The following is a 22,615-nucleotide window of genomic DNA, read 5'->3' as shown; positions in this document are numbered from 1 at the left end:
AATGTACTATTTGCCGATTCCTCCAAGTTCTGTGTCAGCAACGTTTGCCGAAGCGGTGTCATAATGTTCTCTTTATGGATGGCCGTTTGCTCATGCTGTTGCAAGTGACATTTTTTTTCGCATATAAACTACAAAAAATAAAATTTTCAAATAAGTAAAAAATATAAAATGACATATTTTTAATTATGCTTAACTTACCAGTTTACCACAAGCTTTACAAAACATTTCTCGGGTTGATTTTATTTCATATAAATCTTTCTTGCTTGTCCACTGTAATATTTTTTCGCGTAAACTAATTTTTTGTTTCGGCATTATGTTCACTTTAAACAGGTTCACAAGAAACACGACCACTGCACGGAGATAAAGTAAACGAGAAATGACAAATTTGTAATGCTTATATTTACGTCTCCCACCAAATTTCAGAGGAGATGGTTAATTTTATATTTCTTAAATTTTTAGAAAATGACACCCTTAAGGTTTCTCTTATTGTTTCACTTCGGGATTTTAATTTTCGTTTTTATGGCAAGGACCATTTTATAAACGTTAAAGCTTCTAACAATACCTAAGTATCAGAAAACATTAGACCGCGTATACCTGCACCCCTTCGAACAGAGGCAAACAGATAAACTCTGTAATTTATGCCAGTCCAGTCTAATGGTTTGTGGTACTTAGGTATTGTCGGAGTATTTACCGCTGACATCATGGTCCCAACCGTAAAAGCGAAAAAGTAATTCCTGTATTGTACTGCACTTTGTACATTTCAGTAATTACATCTCCTTAAATTTTAAAATCATAAAGCATTGTAAATTTTATTGAGGTACCACTTTTACATTTTCAATACCGTAAACTTCCCAGAATTCGAAAATTGGGAAAAAACCGCAAAAATGAAATTGATTTTTGGTCATTTTAGGCATGTTCAGGCAGTTAAAAGGTAAAATAGTGTAACGGTCCGAATAGGTTCGATAAATTAAGAATTTTAGTTTTAAAATAATTTCAACGAAATATTTTAAATACCGTTCATTTGCGACGGAAATGCTGGTCAGTTGTAAATTTTATTGTTGCTTTGTTCACAAGAGTGGCACCACACTCCTCAAGTGAAACCTGCCAACCTTTCTTTGAAAATGCAGGTACGCGTCCGGGGCAAAAACATAGCCCAAGGGGAACAAGTGTTCAGGGGAAAGGAAGCGTTGCAATAAATTTATTGTAATTACATGTTCGACAATTTGGGTGGTCCAGTTAAAATCAGGGGATAATTGAATTAATGAATTTGATGTTAGCAGGTTTCAAATTGAGCGAACAACAAAATTAATGTTCATTAGGTTAATTTACTTTTTTAGCATTCTCAGATTTGTGGCATATTTGTAATTAAAGGGCGAGAATTGCAAATTAAAAAACAGAGCGCTTTATCGTAGAAAAGAACTAGAATCGTTTGCACTTTTAGTTAGAAAAGTAACAAAGCAAAGTAGAAAGGGAGTCGGTAGAAAACACAGAGGACCGGGTAACGGTAAAGCCAGGTAGTCGTAGAAATCAGACGTGTGAGTGAGAGAGAGAGAATGAAATTTACAAAGTAATTATTAATTAGAACGGTTTTGGGGAATCAAACCAATGTAGAACAATTTTTAGAAGTAGCAGATCAAGGGAATTTAGTTGCATGACATGACAATTACGTAACAGCGTTTCAAGCCCAATTTAGGTTTCAAAATAAGGTTAATTTGTTTCATTGTAATTCTGTTTGTTTCATTTTAATTCTGTTTGTTTCATTTTAATTATGTTTGATTAATTTTAATTATGTTTGTTTCATTTTAATTCTGTTTGTCTCATTTTAATTATGTTTATTTCATTTTAATTATGTTTGATTCTTGGTGCTGATTTTTATTATTGTATAGAGTCGGTAATTCAGTGTTCCTGTTAATTCTGTTTGTTCCATTTTTTTAGATTGTGTTTGTTTCTTGATGTTGAGGTTTATTATTGTATAGAGTCAGAAATTTAGTGTTCTTTTTCAGGCTTCTAATTCAAGAACAAATTTGTACATTCGGTCTGGTCCTAACAAAAGTCTAAATTTAAACATTTAAAATAATAGTGGAAAAACGGAAACTGTAATTTCAAAAGTTCTAGAGATTTCGAAAAGGCGTCGCGATCGGCGTAAAGTAGAACCGAGCTGATTGGTCACTTTGGTCAAGTAGGGGTTGTGAAAGTGGGGTGCGCCAGAAATGACAAAACCGATTGCGGGACGGGAAACAAGGCTTTTTTTGATTCATTCGGGGTTTGATCTCCAAAGTAGCCGGAGGTACGTTCAGTGCTTCCAGCAGCCATTTTGTGACCACGTTCTTTACATTCACAAGGTAAATTATTTCTCTAATTTTTGTACATTATTTGTAGCCGCGATTTAATTAGCCAAACAGCATTTAGTTCTTTATCGTTCTAAAGTAAAGATTATATTATTTTCTTTGAGCTTTGATGACCACGTGACTCTTTAGAATCTTGAATTAAATTCCTTATAGCGAAGTATGTGATCTTCTGGCCTTTACCAATTGGGGAAACGTGCTCTTGTCAAGGGGAACCATTATGCAATTATTATAAAACATTTCCATTTATTATTTATGTCTGGGATTCTCGAGTTCGGGAAGCTACCGCCAGTGTCCGTCGCACTCAATTAGCTGTGGTCCGGCATAAGTGCACAAACCGCCATGTCACCCGTAAACGGGACAGTGACCAAACTAGGCCAGCTGACACGTGAAGAGAGGTACCCTTTGGCCCTGTTAGAACCTTTTTCCCTTTTATTTTCGACCACCGGAGTAGACCGGGGTGATCTATGAGATTCCAGGGCATCGCGTCGGGCTCAGTTTAATTGGGGAAATAATTCAAATCTAAATCGGATCACATAGTTCGCATCTCAAACTCATATAATGCTGTTCGTGCCATCAACTCCTTTATTTGCCCAGCTTAGTCATTTATTCATGAGTCAGATCTCAATTCGAGGGGCGCGAATCAAATCTCATTGGGTCAAATTTCCACCAAATTCTGTTATTAAGTTCTTTTATTTATTTCTATCATTTGTTGGGACCAAACTCCACCACACTCGATTATTTGTTAAATAAAATTTAAGTGAAGTGTGCGCAATCGTTTTAATTTCATCTTTGAAAACCTTCCAAAGGTACGGCCCCGAGGGAGTGCGGCAACCAACAATACACCAAATGAGGAAAAAAAAAAACCATCGAGGAGAAGTAAAGGAAGGACGAAGGGTTACAATAGGTATTTAAAGGGCATTTTAGGCCGAATAGGCAGAATCAAATATGGCTCTAATTACTCTAATTAAGCCAGAAATCATTTATAGACAAGTTTCATACATGTGCCTTAAAAAATAAAAATAGTCCATTTTGCCTAAAATCCGGGCCCTAATTATTACCAATGTGCGTCATCTTTCTCAAACTTGCAATTCTGAGCCGTTACCATGACAATACAAGTTGCGACCGTCGCAGGTCAACTTAAAATCAGCCTCTTAACCTAGAAAGCAAATCAACAGATAACTCTTTGACAAATGACTAGGCGTACCAATTCTAGAGTGTCAATCCACTAAATTAGTCTCAATCATTAAAAGTTACCCTGTATTTGAAACTGATACTCAACATTTTATTGTGATTTCGGAAACAGGTAAAAGCTCGGAACTATCAAATTTTACAACACAAATAACCTATTTTTTGTTACTTGAAAAAATTGTGTCTGTCAGTCATTGTTAGCAGTCCCGACCGGATTTGCAGAATTCACTTAAATATTACAACATACCCACAAAAAATGGATTTTCTGCTCTACTCCATCCTATTTATAAACTCCATTCAGCGTTTACTCCTAGATAAAAAATATCAAACCCAAATTGTATTTCATTGAAATATGGTGGGCCCTCTCCTTTAACTTTGCGTGATTTGCACCAATTCACAGATCTACAATTCCAAATCATGATTCCACTGCAAAAATATCCATTTGAGTAGTTTTCATTCACATCTCGCGAAATTCTTTCATCTTAACCTAATTTCATGCATACAAATTGGCCCGTGCGAGAAAATGTTCGCATCGGGTGATATTTGGCTGGATTATTGAACGAAAAGAATCGCCCATTACCTCCGGTCGGTTGCTCCGAATCAATTCTCGATTTACGACGTCACAACTCTTAATTTCAGCTCATGAGCAAGCAAAATCCATGCATCACCTGAACTATCTCCATGTTGATATTTACGATGGGGTTTAATCTGATCTCGGTTGGCGTCGACTGCATTATCCGAGATTAGAAAGCGGAAACACCCCTTATAAAACACGTATACCACCATTGCTGACAACGTCATAAATTCAAAATTTTACTGTCCAATAACCACATTGATGTCATATGCGCGACGCCGGCCCGATCCGGGGAGTATATCAGCCCGGATTACTCCGGGGTGGGTGTAGTTTTTTTATTAAGTATTAAATTTAAATTTGATTGGGTTAGTGTTCCCATGCATACAAGACGAGGCCCTTAAGGCGGAGGTGTTTCATTGCGGACATCAAAGCTCTCTGGGTACCTCGTGATACTTTTCCCGGGTAAATGACGCGAGAAAAATTCCTGCCCAGAAATACCCAGGTTGTTTATTGTAAGTCGCTCACAAAAATTTCAAAGTGCATTTTAGTCGATGAATAAAATATCGCGCTCAACGCTGCAAAACGAAAAACACGCGTCCAGATTTGCAATTTATTTCTTATTCTTAGAAGCGGATTTCTGTGCGATTTTTCCCATTTCATTTTTCAATAAGAGCGTTTCAGTCATCGGAATTACTTTGGTTTGGAGTAGTTTGGCGACGAGGAGTCTTAGAAAAAAAATACAATGTGCAAACTTCAAAAACAGCGCTAAAAGGAGAAAAGGGCACGATAGGAGTTTTTTTTTAATATCTTGAAACGACTTTAAATGTTTGTTTCTATCACGATCTCCAAATTATTCACTACAATTATTTCAAGTCTAGACGGATAATGGCAACTTTTGTCGTAATTAATGTGTTGCCAGGATTGTTCTAAGAAGACAATGATGATCGGTTGGAGAAGTAATATTTTCCAATCTTGGAAGGCCAAAGACATATCTGCCTTGATTACTTTAAGATATGTATTACCAAATCCTTGTTTGTGAAAAATAGACAAGTTCAAAACAGTTTAAGTCGTTGTTAAATGACTTAGTTAGAACCTACGAGTAATTGCTAATAACAGACTTTTTATCTTTTTATGAAATTACCGGTTATCCGTGTGTATTTTTGTACTTCTTTTAGCTACATTTTTTCTCCTTTGGCTATTTCCTTCCTCAACAAAAATTGGGGAAAATATCTAGTTCATTTTCGGTTGATAACGTTTTTTCCGAGAAATGTTCAGTTCATAAAAGCAACTGAAATTGGAAATTGCTAACTATTTGTCAATATAAATTAATATAGCAAGGAATGTTTCTGTGCAAATCTATAAATGCTCCTTGGGACTCAAGAATTTCTGTTACGGTGGAAAAAATATTTCTCTTCAGTTCATGCAAATTAAGGTGAAAGTGGCAGTTAAATATATTTACTAATCATTTGGTGTTCTTTTCTGCATTCACCCAGTATTTGATCGATGTCTAATATAAAAATCGATTGTGACATCTGTGTATCTCTTAGATTTTTTAAAACTTTCTCGAAACTTTTAAAGAAAGGAGAGATAAACAAGATGAAATAACTTACATCATTAATGTAGAATAAGTGGGGACATGCGGTTCTGATTTCCGTGAATTGGAAACTATTCCATTTAGAGTTCTTGGTTTACCTTGTTAGTTACTTGAAAGTACCCGAATTTAAATATTTATAACTTCGTTTGGGAATAGAGACGTATCCAGTTTAAAGAAATAAATTGCTCATTCCTTATCTTTTAAAAAATAAAATGTGTCGTTCATAAATTACAAAATATTGTGAGTTTTTTACACATACGGGTGTTAGAGTTGAAAAGTGTGTCCTGGAAGAAATTTGAGCATTTAGAATTATTTTAAATTATTCCCGGAAAATACGATGGTGCAAGTGATAATGAAGCATTGCCAAGTATTTCACCAGAATTATTTTTTTTATTATTCATTTTATTATTTATCTGTTTAGTAAATTAACAACGAAACCGACAAAACCGATAATTGTCCTGTCACCATAAATTATGTGAATAAGTAACTGTTTTTCAAATAGGTACTTTGTAAATTTCTAGCTTTGTTGAGAAGCTGATAAAAAACACTATAATAGTTATTTACATAATTAGTGGGATAAAAGCAATATTACAGGACTCGAGTGTGAAGATTCATCTGTAATCACACGAGTTTCCTGTAATATGCTTTAGCCCACGTGTTATGAACAAAATTTTATCTAAGACCGACCCAAATTAAAAAAATAAATCTTATCTATTGATTTTCGCCAGTGAAATAAATGAGTTTCATTACCGCACTCAGTGGGATAAGAATTTACTTTTCTCACTGAGTGCTGTAATGAAACTCATTACCTCATTGAGTGAGTGAGAAGTTCTTATCCCACTCAAAATTAATGGGATTAGATAAAAATTGTTAATGTATATTAATATATAAATAAATTTATCTATTGGAAAAGGGTAGATATAAAATAAATTTGTAAGTTCTGCCGAAAAGGCCTTTTGTCCTCGCCTGTTTTCAAGCCTCGGCCAGAAACTCAAACTCGAGCGAAAAAGATGCACTTTGGGACCATTTTAGCGGTCGTATAAAAAATAAATGAATGAACGTATGTATGTAAATGTTTTCCTTTTCGATATTTATCAATTATCATGAATGTCTCCCCTGGAGTTATATTTCCTTATAGATATTTATTATAAAAATGTCTTATAAGCCAAATAAGTCACGAAAGAAATGTTTAGCTAATCCTGAACGGATTTCGACCGGACTTTCCCCGCAGGAAAGCTCATTCACTCACCTTACTGTATCAGCAGAAGGTACAACACAACAATTAAATAAATCAAGGGTGACAGTATTGTAATAAAAAAAATTTTTAGAGTTACAAATAAACATTATGTTCTTCACAAAATTGTACTAATTTTTGATACCTTCTTATTTTTGTGCAGAGAAAGACATACTTGAAAATATTTCTGTTGAGTGACATCCCATTTTCCATAATGTTGCAGGTCTACGACCTATGAACCCTCCCATATCTATAAAACCCCGAGCCTTCATAATTAGATAGCTTTCGCGAATAAAACACTAACTTATTCATACGGGAGAGTCTTAGTAAGGTAAGCTTAGATCATAACCATATGACCAAAAGTGAATTACTCTTTCTACGGTTTTACTTTCATATATTCCATTCTAACCCCGATCGTCAACTACATTATTTACGAGTAAAAAGCTTGGTTTCATGTGAGCTGCATATTTATAATTCGTAATGAAGTAAATCCACCCGACAGATCCTGCTACCTCTTTTTGGAAGGTTATCATAACATAACGTGTAGGTATACAAGTACACGTACTACATATCGGTAAGGAAACGTTACTGCAGGCCCATATTTGTTTTATGCGGAATTCATAAAAAGTGCCTCTGATGGAGTGTTCATAATTTATGAGGCGGGAAGAAAGATTTAGAACCCTGCACACAGGGAGGCTATCAATGGCGAGAGGATGGATATTTTCTTATTCACTTATTAAAAATGTAAGCAAATGGAGTTGAAAACAAACAGAAATTGGATTTCAAATAAAGAGAAAATATTACGTTCGGCGTATCGGAAAATTAATTGAAATTAAAAAATATATTTTGTCGGAGTGTCGCCCAGTTGCTCGACTTCGTCTCGGTCTTCAATCTCTGGGCTTAGCACAAAAAGATTCACTGCTTCTCTTAATGATATAATATACTATTTTTGTGATTCAAACAAATGCAGTTAATTCACAATTTCTGCTGTGCCATCTAGTTAAACTCTGTCCACTGATAGATTGCTTGACATAAATGTTACTAAAAGTGTTCACTCTACGCTATAAGAAATAGATCCGGCGCGAAATTTAAAAAAATGAAAGAACAGGTTTACACGTGATGTTTTATTATTATTCTGTATGTTTGCATTTAGGAAAGACGAAAGAAAACTTCAGTATAGCAGGGGTAATATATTAGGTTTTATTAATACAGGGTATTTCAAGAGTGATAATGTGCCCGATGGATTTAAAAATGCATCGCACAATACATTTTCGAATATCCGAAAAAAGCTGGCTACAGAAATCAAAATATCCAGCTTTTTCGGAAATGGCTAAAACAAACAAGAGATTATTTAATATTTAATGCATGAACAAAAATTACCTCTGTATCATTTTCGATGTTTGTAATGTCACTAAAAGTGTTCATTATGCTAGATTCTTGAGGCAGGCACTCACTTCACAAATTCAAAGAAATCAACAAAAATCGCAACGGAGGAGATCAAAACAGCAACACGATCAAAACTAATAACTTTTAAAACCAGAGGAACGCAAAACGAAGCTCTAAAGATGAAAAATCGCAAATTTAAATGCTTAAATCACTTGACAGCACTGACAATTTGAAATTTGAAACGTCATATAATTTATTTTTCGCGTGGGTTTTATAACAACCAATGAGAATGAGTGGCGCGAATGCTTCAAGATATTACCAACACAATCTATGATACTTTCTTAATATTTTAATGTTATGGTTTGGGGATTTTGTTATCTAAGGATATTTAAAAAAATGCATTCTATCAGTGGACGTAGTCTAGTATGTATTTTATGTACATATAACGTAGCGTAAAATTAAAATTTGAATACAATATCATCGTTTAATTTCGTCAATTAATGGCGATATTAAAGCGGTGCACATGCTTGTATGGCCTTAATTCTAACAAATTCATAAAGAGGAATGTTATCAAAGCTCTTTAGCAGCAAACAGATTCCATTCGGTGCGGCTCTCAAAGGGTTGTTCCATTAGGTTTTTCTCGTGTGATTAATTTCGGAATTCAATTAGAATCCGAAACCCGCCATAATCCGGTCGATACTGCTGGTCACACTTAAGACGAAGTTGTTGAGTAGCAGGTGCTATCCAAGCCCATCCATTACATGATAATGAACCCCTTCCCTGTTTATGCAATAACGAAATGACACATAAACGGGGTTTACTAACGACACCCAATATCTAAATTCGGCTAATTGCCCAAAGAGGATTCAACGGCATCTCCGCGGCCTCCAATTACACCGCGACTGCCATCCACCTCTTCGCCGTGTAATTTCCTGGCTAATCGCATCAACTATACAATTTATTGTCAAATCACTCCGAAATGACAGGATAATGCATAACTAACTAAACGGCGAATTTGTCGGCAATTAAGCCCAGATTCGTTACTGACTGTCAATCGCGGATGTATCGCGTTCGGTGCCCGGTCGGGTTGCTGATGGCGTCTTTGTCGGTGGTGCTTCGGAGGGCCGATGGGACGGAGATGGTGATACAGCGTGTACGGGGGATGTTAATAATGAATTGCAACAAACGTGCCACTGGCCGAATCTAATTAAAGCGCGTAATTTGTAATCGGGACTGTGCTTTCTCCTATCTGATGAAGCAAAGCTGGGGCGCATTGGATCCGGGGTCTCGGCAATTTTCAGTTTATTTTATTCCACTGAAATTGTTTTCAAAGCAGTTTATTAACATAGCAGTGCAGTGTGATTGGTGGACTGGGTCGTGTGGAGGAATTAATGGAAAAGTGAGACGTGTTTTGATGAATAAGTTGCCGTCATCTGTAATTGTTGCCTATTGTTTTATTCATTTATCTTGTTAAAAAATCAAACACATTTCCCTTGAATGACTTATTAAAAGCCTAATTACATATTTGTAAGATAAGTACAGTCATGTTCAAATAAATCTGGGGCAATTTTATTTATAAACTATTACTACCGTGCCTTCAAATAAATTCGGAATTAGAGTTGGCTCTGATTTTATTATGAAGTTGGTAACATGGAATTTTTAAAGGCACAGCAGTGAGCTTGGACAGCACAATACACATGTTTCAACGTCTATTACCAACCGTTAATAGTCAAAATATATAAATCACAGCCTACTCTAATTTCGAATTTATTTGAAGGCACTGCATTTTATTAACTATAGTATAAACCATTCACGATTATTTCAAATTCGGACTATCTATGAAAATCTGACATTTTAGTTGGCAGTATTGTGATTTGTCTTAATAAATCTATTTTAGGTTATAATTCAACCGAACACTGCTCCCAAGTTGTTACATTTTTTAAATAATTGAACGCATTAGGAACAATAATCGTAAAATTGTAATTGAAATGAAACATACATATTTGTAGGGCAGTTCTGGGTAAATTCTTATTAACTAAATTAATGACGGAATTGACAACAATGCGAATATTTAAAAACGAAACGTCATATGACAGGACCTGACGCCAATCTAACAAAAAAATATCGCGGCCTCCTGCGTGTTTAAAATAATCGTGAACGGCATATACATTTTTTCCTGGTTGGCGGTTGCGCGCGCCATTTACGAAATCCTGCAATGGTTACTCTATTCCACTAACCAATAGGGAGGTCGCATTTCATTGCAAGATTTCGTAAATGGCGCGCGCAACCGCCTACCAGCAAAAAATATACTTTTACGACCATTGAATTGATAATTTCAGCCAAAATATTTTTTTTAAATAAAATGTTAGCTATTGTAACGCTGCACTAATTTTTTGCCCAATTTTTGAATTCTTAATTTCTTCAATCTACCTCCACCTTCCATATTCTATAATTCTTAATTTTCGAGAAAATCTAATGGAAGAACTAACTGGACAAAAATCTTTTCATATCAGACAGCATTACACTTCTTTATTTAAAAATGACTAAAGTGATTATGGAAGAAAATAATGTTTTGTAGCTTCAGGAAAGTAATAACTTTTATTCATTTTATTACAAATCTGATACACAAAAAATGTCAACTCTGCTGCGGTGTGGAGACCGGTCTTATTTCATTACAAAGAGCCGACAACGGGCACCGTGTAGGTGAGTATTTGTTTTAAAACAGCTCGAGCGGTTTCAACTTAAATAATTAAAAGACCACAGGAGCTAATTTCCTGCAAACATAGGTCGATGGTCGGTTAACTACAAAGCAGCAAACACCGCAGCAAACCCACGGTATTATTCGAAACACATGCCTTTTCCCATGTGCTGCCTGCATCAAGCAGAAATAATGCACAGAACGTGGAGTTAATGAAAGCAGAAGTTTCAGACGTGGTCGATTAAAAAATCCGGAGGAGGTAAACGCCAGGTCGTATAACGCAGGGCCACAGACACATTTGCAATTTAGTCTTTATATCTGGAATGGCGGTTCTCCAATTTGAGACGCGGTCCCCAATCACCACAATCCAATTTGAAACCTTTTAGGCGAGAGCTGTTAGTTTACGTTAATAACGTGCATTCAGGTGGAATGGCAAATTCTGTGGCAATATAAATAACTGATGCGTCGGGCTTGTGTTTTCGACATCTGCAGCTCGAACGGGTTTTAGAGAGAAGGGATTTGTTCCGATAAACTTACCTCGTGTCGCTTCCTCTGCTGTGAAAATTAAATCGCACATTTTTGTGTGAGATTTAACAATGTTCAGTTATTTGTTGCTTATATTACAAGCAAAGTGATAACAAAGTGAGAATAATAATAAATTCATCATTTATGCCAGAAATGTATATTAAAGTACTAGTTTTTTTATATAAGCGGGAGGTTTGCGCACACGAGAATAGCGAGTACTATAATGCCACACGTAAAAAGTGCACAAGTGCACAAGTTGAACTATAATACTACATATAATTCCTTGCGACACCGTTGTCTTCGTAAAATAAAATTATTGCAAAAAATAACACAATTTCAGAATGCCGAGCAGACTGCCATTGGATAAGATACGTAACCAGCTAGAAATGAAAGCTTTCACTATGTTGGAGTGTGTATATTTACAATTATTTCCATAAAATGAATGAATACGTTAACGAAAATAATAATGAAGCACTGACAGATATTTCCCAGAAATTCATTTTGTGTTTTCTTTACCTTTGTAGCAAATTAAGCACAATTTGGTTAATGTAAGTGTACTAAAGTGTAAAATAAATTTCCAAACTGTAAAATAAAGTACCTAGTTTATTTCACTTGTGAAAAGAAGGCCCACTATAGACACATGACAGTAATTAAAAAAACTATTTTTGTTCCATACCTCCCTAGAAAGTGAGTCTGTATCCATAGTTATCAGTGAGTGAAGGATTCACTTTCGTTCACTTCACTTTCGCTCACTGTCTTTCACACGCAATTCGCGTGAACGAAGCTTTGCCTTTCTCTATCGTACTGTAAGTAACTATTTCATGGTGGTGCAAAAAAAGTATATTTTATTTTTTAGAATGATAATTTTATTCTTATATACAGTATGTCCCCGGATTGAGTTTACAAGACGAAAAAAAAATTATTTTGGATTTTACGTAAAAACTTCAGAGGAATAACATTTTTTGCTTCATCTGAAACCCCCATTTCCGTTATTAAAATGTCAGTATTGATACACTGTATTCTTAAATACATTGAGGCAAATTCTTCTTTTTTAAATTTATGTGTCTTATTTCTTCTTTCTTCTTTATTTAATATACATTTGGCTGCAAACATTTTTCATTTTGTATACACAGTTATTATTATTTATTACAAACTTAAAAAGATTTCGCAGACAATCTGCTGTAGTAAGAACAATAATTCTGAACAATTATTGCTATTGGAAGACACTTAGCGCCCGCGGTTAAGAGCCGAACTAGCGCAAGTTACGTTAATTTAAGTTCTCTTGTAATTACCAAAGTTATTATTGTAATTCCAGCACGACTCACTTTATGTGGTTGTTACAAGAAACAACTATGCCAAACTGTTATAACGGAGTATATCCTAATAACAGGTAATTAATTTAAATGATGGGACGCACTCCATCTTCTACCCATTAACATCGATCCCACCTGACTTGTGCCTGCGCGACCATCCGGAGGCGGTTTTTGTCCTGCTGCGCCGATATTAATTGTTTCGACCGACACGTCTGCAGGAATCGGGCGCCACTCATTACGTCCCATAGGAATGCACCGTGTTACACGGGGAGTCTTTAATTTGGCGAGGAACCCTGGACAGCGTACGAACTAACTAAAGCGCAGGAATCTCCATAAAACGGTGAACGCTCAGCAGGAATGGAAGCCGTTCTTTAGGGCCCGAATAAGCGCGCCCTACTCAAATAACTGTCCTATAAAGTCCCACCTAAATGAGTTTCGCGTTCACAGGTGTTTGCGTGCTTCTATATTTTAGTTTACCCAAACATTAGGGTTTGTTCGATAATTATGTAACGATCAGCGACGCTAATGCATCTCCGCCGAATTTGTGCCGGCCTTGAGCGTTAACCTAACGAGCAAAGCTCCACTTAGGTCTGAAAAGCGACTCAAAAGAAAACAACAAATACGAAGAAATCACTTGATATCATTGCGTTTTCACAGTTTTTCGAGCTTTGGTAGGAGCAATCGGGGCCTTTTAGCACCCGCACCCTCCACACCAACAAATTAGCTTTTGTATTGTCGCGGAATGAATTCTTTCAATTCATTAGGCGGAGCTTTTTCATAAAAGGACTAGTATTAATCTGGCTTAAGGGCATTAAACGTACTGATGGCGCTACAAGGGATAATAAGAGACTGGCTATTGTCCTAATTTCATGATGTTAATAATTTAATTAAAAAAGCGACTTATCGTGATTTCAAACATTCTGAATTTTGTGAAAATTCCGAGCTTCCTTAATTAGGCGCAGGAAATTAGCAAACACATCAAACACGGAACAATTCCGCTCGTGATGATAGGTAAACTGGTAATTACCGCACCGCACACTGTTATATCTTTCTAGTTTTCCATTAACTAGCTCCAAACTTAATATTGTCTAAAAGCAATGGTTAATAGTTTTTCCATCATCATAAAGCACGTATAACTTTTTTTACAACTCGCAGTAAAATTTTATAAAGGTCGTGATTTTTTTTTTGTCCATGGGGCGCACGAATATTTTTCCCCATTGCAGTACGTTTTCAGATAATCTGTAAAATTACATCTAACCCAGATTTTCTATAATTAAAGTCAATTGTAACGCTCTGATAAATGTGTCTCTGAAATCTGATTGAGTGACTCCACACTCAAATAATTTATTTATGAATTCCTGCAAAATGATAATGAATTTATTTAGAGTTTTACACTATTAAAGTGTAAACATCCGAGCAGGTCGTTCTAAAATACATCGGCTCTGAAACATAACTAGAACTAGTCTAGGTGATAAGTCAACTAGTTAGAAACTCAAGAGCGCTTTGTATAAAAAGATAGCAGAATATTACATAAATCTGTAGCAAAACTGCAGCGCAAGTGTGTTAAACCCAGTTCTCTGTTGTTATTTCCTGGCCTTCCTTCTACCGTCAAAATATGTCGGCACGGCTAGTTCGTTGGAAATTAGATCGGAATTAGCTTGTTTAAGCTGTTTATTTATACAGGACTCGTGGTAAGGCTCGTGTACTGTTCCCGCTGAAATAACAGGATTTCAATTTATTTCCAAACAAAAACGTAGGTCGTCTGTAAAAACATCTAAAATAAAATAAAACGGCAGCCTCTCTTCCTTCTCGCACAAATCCTGCAAAGCACATACATATTTAAACCGGGCTAGTTGTTGCGGAACTGAAAGAACAGTTGGCACATAAGCAGGAAGAAATCTGTCAGCCGGCCTCAGCCCGCCGCGATGGCACCACCGTGGAAGCTCACACCAGCTGCATTTATAATTTAGGACGTGTTTGTCCTCTTTCCTCTGAAAAATTCACGCTGCAAGACCCTCCTTCAGCGCCATCGTTTAATTCGAACTTCTGCAGAAGCGCCGGCCTGCATATCCATTAATAAGCAACTTGCGACGTTTATTGCGCCACCATCTTGCGTCACTGTTTCGTGAGACACTTTTTCACAAAATCTGTTCAAGATAGTTTTGACAACACGAGTCTAACAAAGAGGCCGGCTGTCGTAATTGTAATTTGCAAGTGCAAGATCAACAAAGTAGTTTATTTCCAAGATTCATATCTTGCTAAATAGCTGTGTTAACAGACCCTTTTGATTTCTTATGGAAGTGTTAGTCAGTTACGAATTTCATTGTACGGACAATTTTCAAGTCGTCGATGTACCCATAGTGTATCTTCAAAATAGATTAAATTAAATTGCATTAGGTCTTAATTAACTAAATCCATGTGGGGGAACGAAATTAATAATATTTTGATGGCTGACCGTCGGGGAAACCGCTTTTCATTCTAACTTCAATACTTCATAGCTTCATTACTCGATTTAAGTAAGTGTCTCTAATTCATGATATCGTATGCATATATCAAAAGGAAGTCTCATTACTTGATGGAAATATCCCTAGTGATAAATGAATCCGGCCTTGATGTTGTGACACTTTTTTTATAATAACAGTAACAATACGGCAAACTCCGACGTGAATATTTTGTAAAATGTAGGCGTATACCAAATTAATGGTTATAAAAATTTGTGCCTTCAAGACAATTACCACTAGTTAATTTTGTTTCATAACAAAAGCCTATAAATAATAATTATTTATGGTACGTGTGTGTTATGTTGGCTATAAGTCACGCGAGAGAAAGTTTAGACCTCGAGGCCGTAAGCCGAAAGGTATAATTTTCTCAAGTGACTTCTTATAACATGACACATGAGTGACATAAAAAAATTAAAGTATTCGTCTAAAAGCATCAATCATCAATTATGAAAGTACATAAAGTTTTCTCAATGATAGTTCCAATAAAAACCTATACTATACTTGGTACAATCCTTATTATTTTTATTTTAGAAGGAGAGGCATTAGCTAAGTTTGTCTAAATGTATACAGATTTTTAAAACATCGAACTACATACATATTTCCATTTGCGTTATTTCTCCTGGTAAAAATGTCTTCAAAGTCTACATTTTCGTTTAAATAACATCCAAACAAAACTCCGAGAAACGATTTCGTTCAAAGAGTATCTAATTTAATTTTCCACGGAGAATCGTCGTTCGGTATTGTTTGCAAAGGCTTAATAAAGGTAAAAAGGAATACAATAAATTCAGCCACCGCGGTAATGAAGTACAGCGCAAGAACAAAGAAAATACGATACGAGGGGCCGGGATAGACTAGCATTAATAAGTTTATTCAAGAAGACAGTGATTATGTAAAGTGAGACGTTTGTTGGTACGAAGAGAACATTTCGACTATTTAACAAGTCCATTGTGTGGATTTACGAAAAAAGCCCCGGAATTATCCGCATTTCCGGTTTTAATTTCGAACTGTTCCCGTCTCGTCCGTGTAATCTCCACTTTCAGGTAAAAAATTTCACCCGGAGAATGGACACAAAGAAGGGGCTGCGACAGCGGCATTAAGTTCTTAATAAACCGCAATTAACCATTCAAAGCGAGATCAAATATGGCGGGTGTACAGATATGCAGCGGACAACGTGTGGGCTTTTGCGGGTTAGTTTGGAGAGGGATTAGCTCGCCATTTAGGGAATTTGTAAAGGTGTTCGTTTATGACGTCCTACTTAGAACTAACTAGCCACACGGTTGCCCCTTCGATGATGTATTATTAAACTCGAAAAGACGATTATTCCCCTTAGGATGTTGGCGTGCACCAGGGCTTACAACGACACCTCTCTCCAGGAGACAGAGATACAGGAAATAATATGGACATAAACCAAGTGTTATCAACCAACAATCCGTGCTGTCATGGTAGGAGATTCAAACACAGCACACAAACTGTAAAAGCAAAGTCATCAGTCACAGGGGAATAAAACTAGTTGAACACAGTGACAACAAAACTATTGTAGTTGTCGCAATGTAAAATCTACAGATCAACGCCATAACGGATTTGTTACATATTGTGATTATAAGACACATGAATTACTATTTCGACATCACGCCAGGGGAGAAAGGAGGAGAGAAGGAAATGTTTCGTTAATTGGAAAGAATGAAGAAACCGAATAAAACGTCTGTCGGTGATTTCCATTGACAAGAGTGAAGAGATCAACAATGTGACAGAGGAATTGACGCAAAACATACAGAAACACATTAAGGGGGTTCATCCAAAGAAACACAGTCTACATGTTACCAAGAAGCCCAAGAGAAAAAATTAAAAAGTGAGAGAAACTGATGAGACGATAGACTTTATACAAGACCTAAGGATCAAGAACATGATAAATCTGGAAAGCTAAGGAGTTAAAGAAAAAATAAGAAGATTGTAAGAGGAAAGAAGGAAGGAAACTGTAATTTTTATTTATGGAGGACTTATTTCTCTGGAAAAAAAGGCAGACCAGAAAAGGTTTCACACAGGAATATAAAGAATTTGCAATCATCACGTTGGCAGGAGTGGAAAAGAGCTGTTGTCAATGCAGAAGCAAGAAAAGTTTAGGGCACACAAGAGTAACCAGGTTTCAGGAGAAATCACTCGAACAGATTAGATCACAAGGATTACTTTAGCAATTACAGCAGTTTTTGATTGGTCTGAAAATACAGAGACGATCTCCTTAATGTCGAGAAAATTTTTGGACAAGTCAATTGTGGTACAAGCCATTTCGCGTTTCAACGCTTTTCCTAACAGAGCGGGGATTCTCAGTTCGGATCAGAAACGACTCTGCACACACAATGAACTTTGGAGTCCACAGAGTTCTGCATTAGGACCGCACTTATTCAATTTCCACATGTCGAAACTTCAACAGTGTACACACGACAGTGACAAGTGGAGAATCAATTACCGTTATGTTTATCAAATGCAAAAGGTGAAAAAGTTGTTGTACAAGTCACTCAAATCGAATGAGCTGAGAACAAAGTACATAGGAGTCATCCTAGACGACAAACTGGATTTCATCAAGCATACTAAATAGGCAGTCAAAAGAGTCAAACAAATCATCTTTACTGCCTTGTAACAGGAAAAAGCAAAATGATTATCAAGAGTAATATGTGGAAGATAGTTGGAAGATTTATCAAGGCAACAGAATACCTTATTATTCCAATAAAAACAACAAAAGGTTCATTCTTTCGTATGAGGAACAATTATTCAACAGGTAGGAGATATTTTCATAGGTATCACGTCATTTCGGCGCTGACATATCGGCGATGTGTCGTTGCGCCGATTTGTCGTTGCGTCGAATTGTCGTTGCGCAAATTTGTCGTTGCGGCGATTTGTTGTTGCGCCGAATTGTCGTAGCGCTGAATTGTCGGGCGCCGATTTGGCAGCGCCGATTTGTCGTGGAACCATTTTCATACTGTAAATCTTTTGCTGAGAATTTTTCTAAATAAGGGATGGTAATTTAAATATGTATTATCATTCACTGATAAAATTCAAAAGATTTAATGCTTTATACCCTGTTTCTTTTAAAACAGAAAATGGAACTATTTTTTGGTGTTCATCTGAATAATTGTTTAATAGTTATTTACATTAGAGTACGGGATGTGAATTTTCCGGCACGACAACTGGTTTCGGGCACGATGGCGCAGCCGAGTGCCTGATTAGTTGGAGGGCTGGAAAATACGTCCCGTACGACATTTGTATTAAACTTTTCGGCTGACCAAAATGTTAAATCTTTTAAAAATCAAGACTAATTTTATTGTAGAATTTGACATCGTCAATAAAGAATCGAATGCTGTGGAATCAATTCCTTGACGACCGTGGCCGCTCATTTGTTTTTTTCCTAACAAATTATTTGCCGGCTAAATTTTCACGGTCGTGCTTCAAAATTTGATTTTGGTGTATTAATCGAGTGAAAAAAGTGTGTAGTATATAATATAGAGTGAGTTAAATGTGACACCAGAGGCAGTACAACTAGTGGCAGGACTAAATTCTGAATTATTACCACAAAAATCGAAACAACGTTACATAGGACAATTTTTTCTCACGAAAGTATGTAATAACTATTCTTTAATTCACAAATTTTTAATAAACCATATTTTATTACAGACAGTTTTATTAATAGGTGTTTGTGGTGCCTGTCTCCGAAAGGAGCTATAAACTCTGAAAATGGAAAATGTCAAGAGAAGATATTATATTGATAACTGACACAAAAACCAATATTCGTAGATCGTTTGCCATTACCAATCCAAACTGGGTTGAAACTGTGAAGAAATATATGGAAGTCAGGTTAAATTGGTATTAATACAATTAAAACAATTTCAAATAAAATTGACAAATATTTGAACCTTGATTGCCCTATGGAGACAAGATTGAAGTTCCTAAAATGATTCGTGATGACTGATGGCCTTCCTTCAACATTAAAAACAAAATGTACTGTGTTGCAGCTACAGCTCAAACAATGGTGAGTTGTGTCACAAACTTCGATACAGTGCTTTAATCTACTTGAATTTTTAGCAGTTGCTTCCAATGTAACCATCCAACATTGAGAATTCCATCATCAGTACCGTAAGAGAAGCACCAGTACAACATATTGACATTCAACCCAGAAGTAATAAAGCTGACAGTTACCAAATTGTTTCTGCATTGTTCTCTAAAGTGGAGAATTGTAACAATAATGTTTACAACTGTAATTTTACAAAATAAATCATGTTAATAATGTTGCAAATTATTAAAATGTCTTGTACTTAACCACTACTTCCTGGTGAAAACGAATCATCTTTCTTCAGGTGAATTTTGGGGTTAGAATGTTTTGTATATTTTTATTTTCCAGTTGCACTTTAGCACTAACAGCTAGTACTGGATAAAGTAGGTACACAAAACCATATATCAACTTCTGTGGTTTAGTTTTATTGTGCAATTTTGCAGAAATTTATGAAATACCTGACAATTGTCAAACTTTTTGACATATACAGCTGCCAACCCAATAGGTTGTATTTTCCCTGTCACGATTATTTTCTTTTTCGATCAATATAAATTAAACAAACACATTTATCGGAAAAATTATACAGGGAAATGTGTTTTTTTACACTAAATTAAAGTAACGTATGGACACTTTAATTTTAAAGTAACTGTGAAAAGAATAAATCAACGGTGTCCGCACATTTTTCCCGTACTCCACTAGATTTTTCCCACATTCCACTAGAAATTTTTGACATTGTACGGGAAATCGCACCTCCCTTGACCTAAAGTGTAAGGTAACGCTATATTTCCCAGATTGGGAGGCCGAAAAATATTTTTCATTGATCTTGCTCAATCATTATTTCTTTAAATGGTGAATACAATTTGACGGAGTTTAACGGATTTTAACAAACAGCGCCTTATTTTGTTATAGTTATTTGTATCACAAGGCCAGAAACTGCACGTTTGCGAGCATGAGTACGGTTTGCAAATACGAGTCGATAGACGAGTATTGTAAGTACGAATGCTCGCAAAACAGTTTCTGGACGTGTGATACACAAAATTTTTCATGCCGACTTCTGCGGATTTTTGTTAAATGGAAGTTAAAACACTTGTTTTAATAATTGGTATTAGGGACTTTTTTTGTGTTGGCAACACTTACATTTAAACATTTAAATTTTAAAATCAACATCGCTTTAGTTAAATATTGCTTCTTTGTAGTTTGTACGTTGTTATAAATAGAAAAACATTTTTAACGAGCCATCCACAGAACAAACATTGACGTTTGATAGAATTCTGATAACAAATGCCAACCGAAACCGATGACAACTCGAAATCCCTACTTTTAGCCGGACTAGGCCGGCAATGCATGTGTTTCTGGACGATTTCGAGATCTGTAATTTACCAAATTCCGGCCGGCGGCACGAAAAAATATATAATTATATAATTTCCCCGGCGCCAATCTGTACTGTTCCTAGTGGAACTTAAAATAAATGTTTTTATTAAACACCTGCCACATCTTGAATCATAATTGTTTTCATTTCAGACCAGTAAAATGGTCTGTAAGTCACGCGTGTGTTATAAGTCATAACTTACGTGTGAATTATAACTCAGTGTTAAAGTTACATTTACATTTATTTGCAATTGTTGCAGTTGCTGAATAAAATTTTTTATGTTAGTGTAAGACTATTATTTATTAACCACTTTTTTGCGATTTTCTGGAAAAATCTGAAGTACATTGTAGGCGCCTTGATTTAAATACAATGACAAGATTAATTATGGTGGTGCGCGTCTATAAATAGACGTTTGTTGTTTTATCATTAAACATTTGGAGTGTGACAATGATCAAAGAAAAACTTGTCATGCGTAATACCAACAGCTCAAGAGCGACAGTCAGTGTTTATTACTCCGTTATCAAAGCACCGTTGCGTGTCTTTTGTGATTCTTTCAGTCTTTCTGAGCTTTACATTATATTTCACACCATAAGAAACACTGTACTGGATACTGCGATTCACATTTACGTTTGTTTTGAATTTAATGAAATTCACATTTTGAAAAGTGAGGTTAGCAGAGTTAACTTTTGGTACTTTCTGTTTTATGGAATTGGGAGCTTTGATCTCAATTTGCCACCGCAGTAACAAGCAAGCAATTTTTGTATGTTTGTGAGTTACAACAATTGAGTCGATCATTTTATTAACCACACACTTCGAATATTGATGACTTTTTCTAATCTTTCAGAAGGAAAAAAACGTAAATAGTGACGGTAAAGACGTTTGAAAATATTGGTCAGTTTATGATGATAATCAGTACTAGACTCTCTCTCGTATAGTGTTATGCTTCATATAATAGTATATTATGATACAAGTTTATAAGGAAGCCTTTAAAGCACGCGCGACGAGTTTAAGAGCACGATGCGTAGCGGAGTGCTTTTAACGTCGCAAGTGCTTTAAAGGCCCTTATAAACGATTTGGAGCTTTTAAGGGGTTCGAGGGCCTTTAAACTGGACCAATTGTACCAAAAAAACCCAATTTACACAAGAACTCGTCAAATAAACTACTATTAAATCAAAAGGCGAAATCTTTCGTTTCTTCAAAGTCTGTATCAGTACTCCGTATCTATAAGATTATCCAGAAGACAATAACCTTATAGAGTATAACTGTTGACAATCTACAATAATCAAATCCATTCCAAAGTTGACTACAAAAGGACTTGATTGTGGGAACGAACAATGTGCGTCCTTTAATAAATTTAACGGTTTTTTTTTTATTCATTTACTTCTTGCCTTTAAGAGGGATATGTTCATTACATACAATAAAATATTGGAAACATTTTTCAATAATAATTATGCAGAAAATTATAAAAATTAATTCTATTTTGTGTAACAATATACATATTATATTTTTTATTACTTTAATTATTTTCTAATTAATATGGATATTTTTGCAGGTACGTGGATTTACCATGCTGAAGGTTGTAAAGTAAGTTTTTATCTCTTTGTTTAAAAGATTAATTTTTTTCTAGTTTCATGGAGTTAAAAATAAAAAATATAACAAAAAACCGATTGTTCGAACTCGAATTTAATAACATGCAGACATCTCTAACATTTACTCTTGTTCGTAAATACGATTGGAGCTCCTCACAAGCGACAGGTCACACATAATTCACACCTTTATGAAAATCAAGATTTCAACATTTTCAAAATCATTAACCTAACTTTTAAGACATCTGATAATTGAA

General features: G+C 35.6%; 1 protein-coding gene across 1 annotated transcript in view; it reads left to right on the top strand.

The window, feature by feature from the left end:
• Positions 1-22,615, top strand: part of LOC138122789 (neural cell adhesion molecule 2-like) — a 233,298-nt gene that overhangs the window by 31,582 nt on the left and 179,101 nt on the right. The gene's annotated exons all lie outside the window — the stretch shown is intronic.

Source organism: Tenebrio molitor, chromosome 2 (genome assembly GCF_963966145.1).
Source record: "Tenebrio molitor chromosome 2, icTenMoli1.1, whole genome shotgun sequence".
NCBI lineage: Eukaryota > Metazoa > Arthropoda > Insecta > Coleoptera > Tenebrionidae > Tenebrio > Tenebrio molitor.
This window is presented reverse-complemented; position numbering and strand designations above follow the sequence as displayed.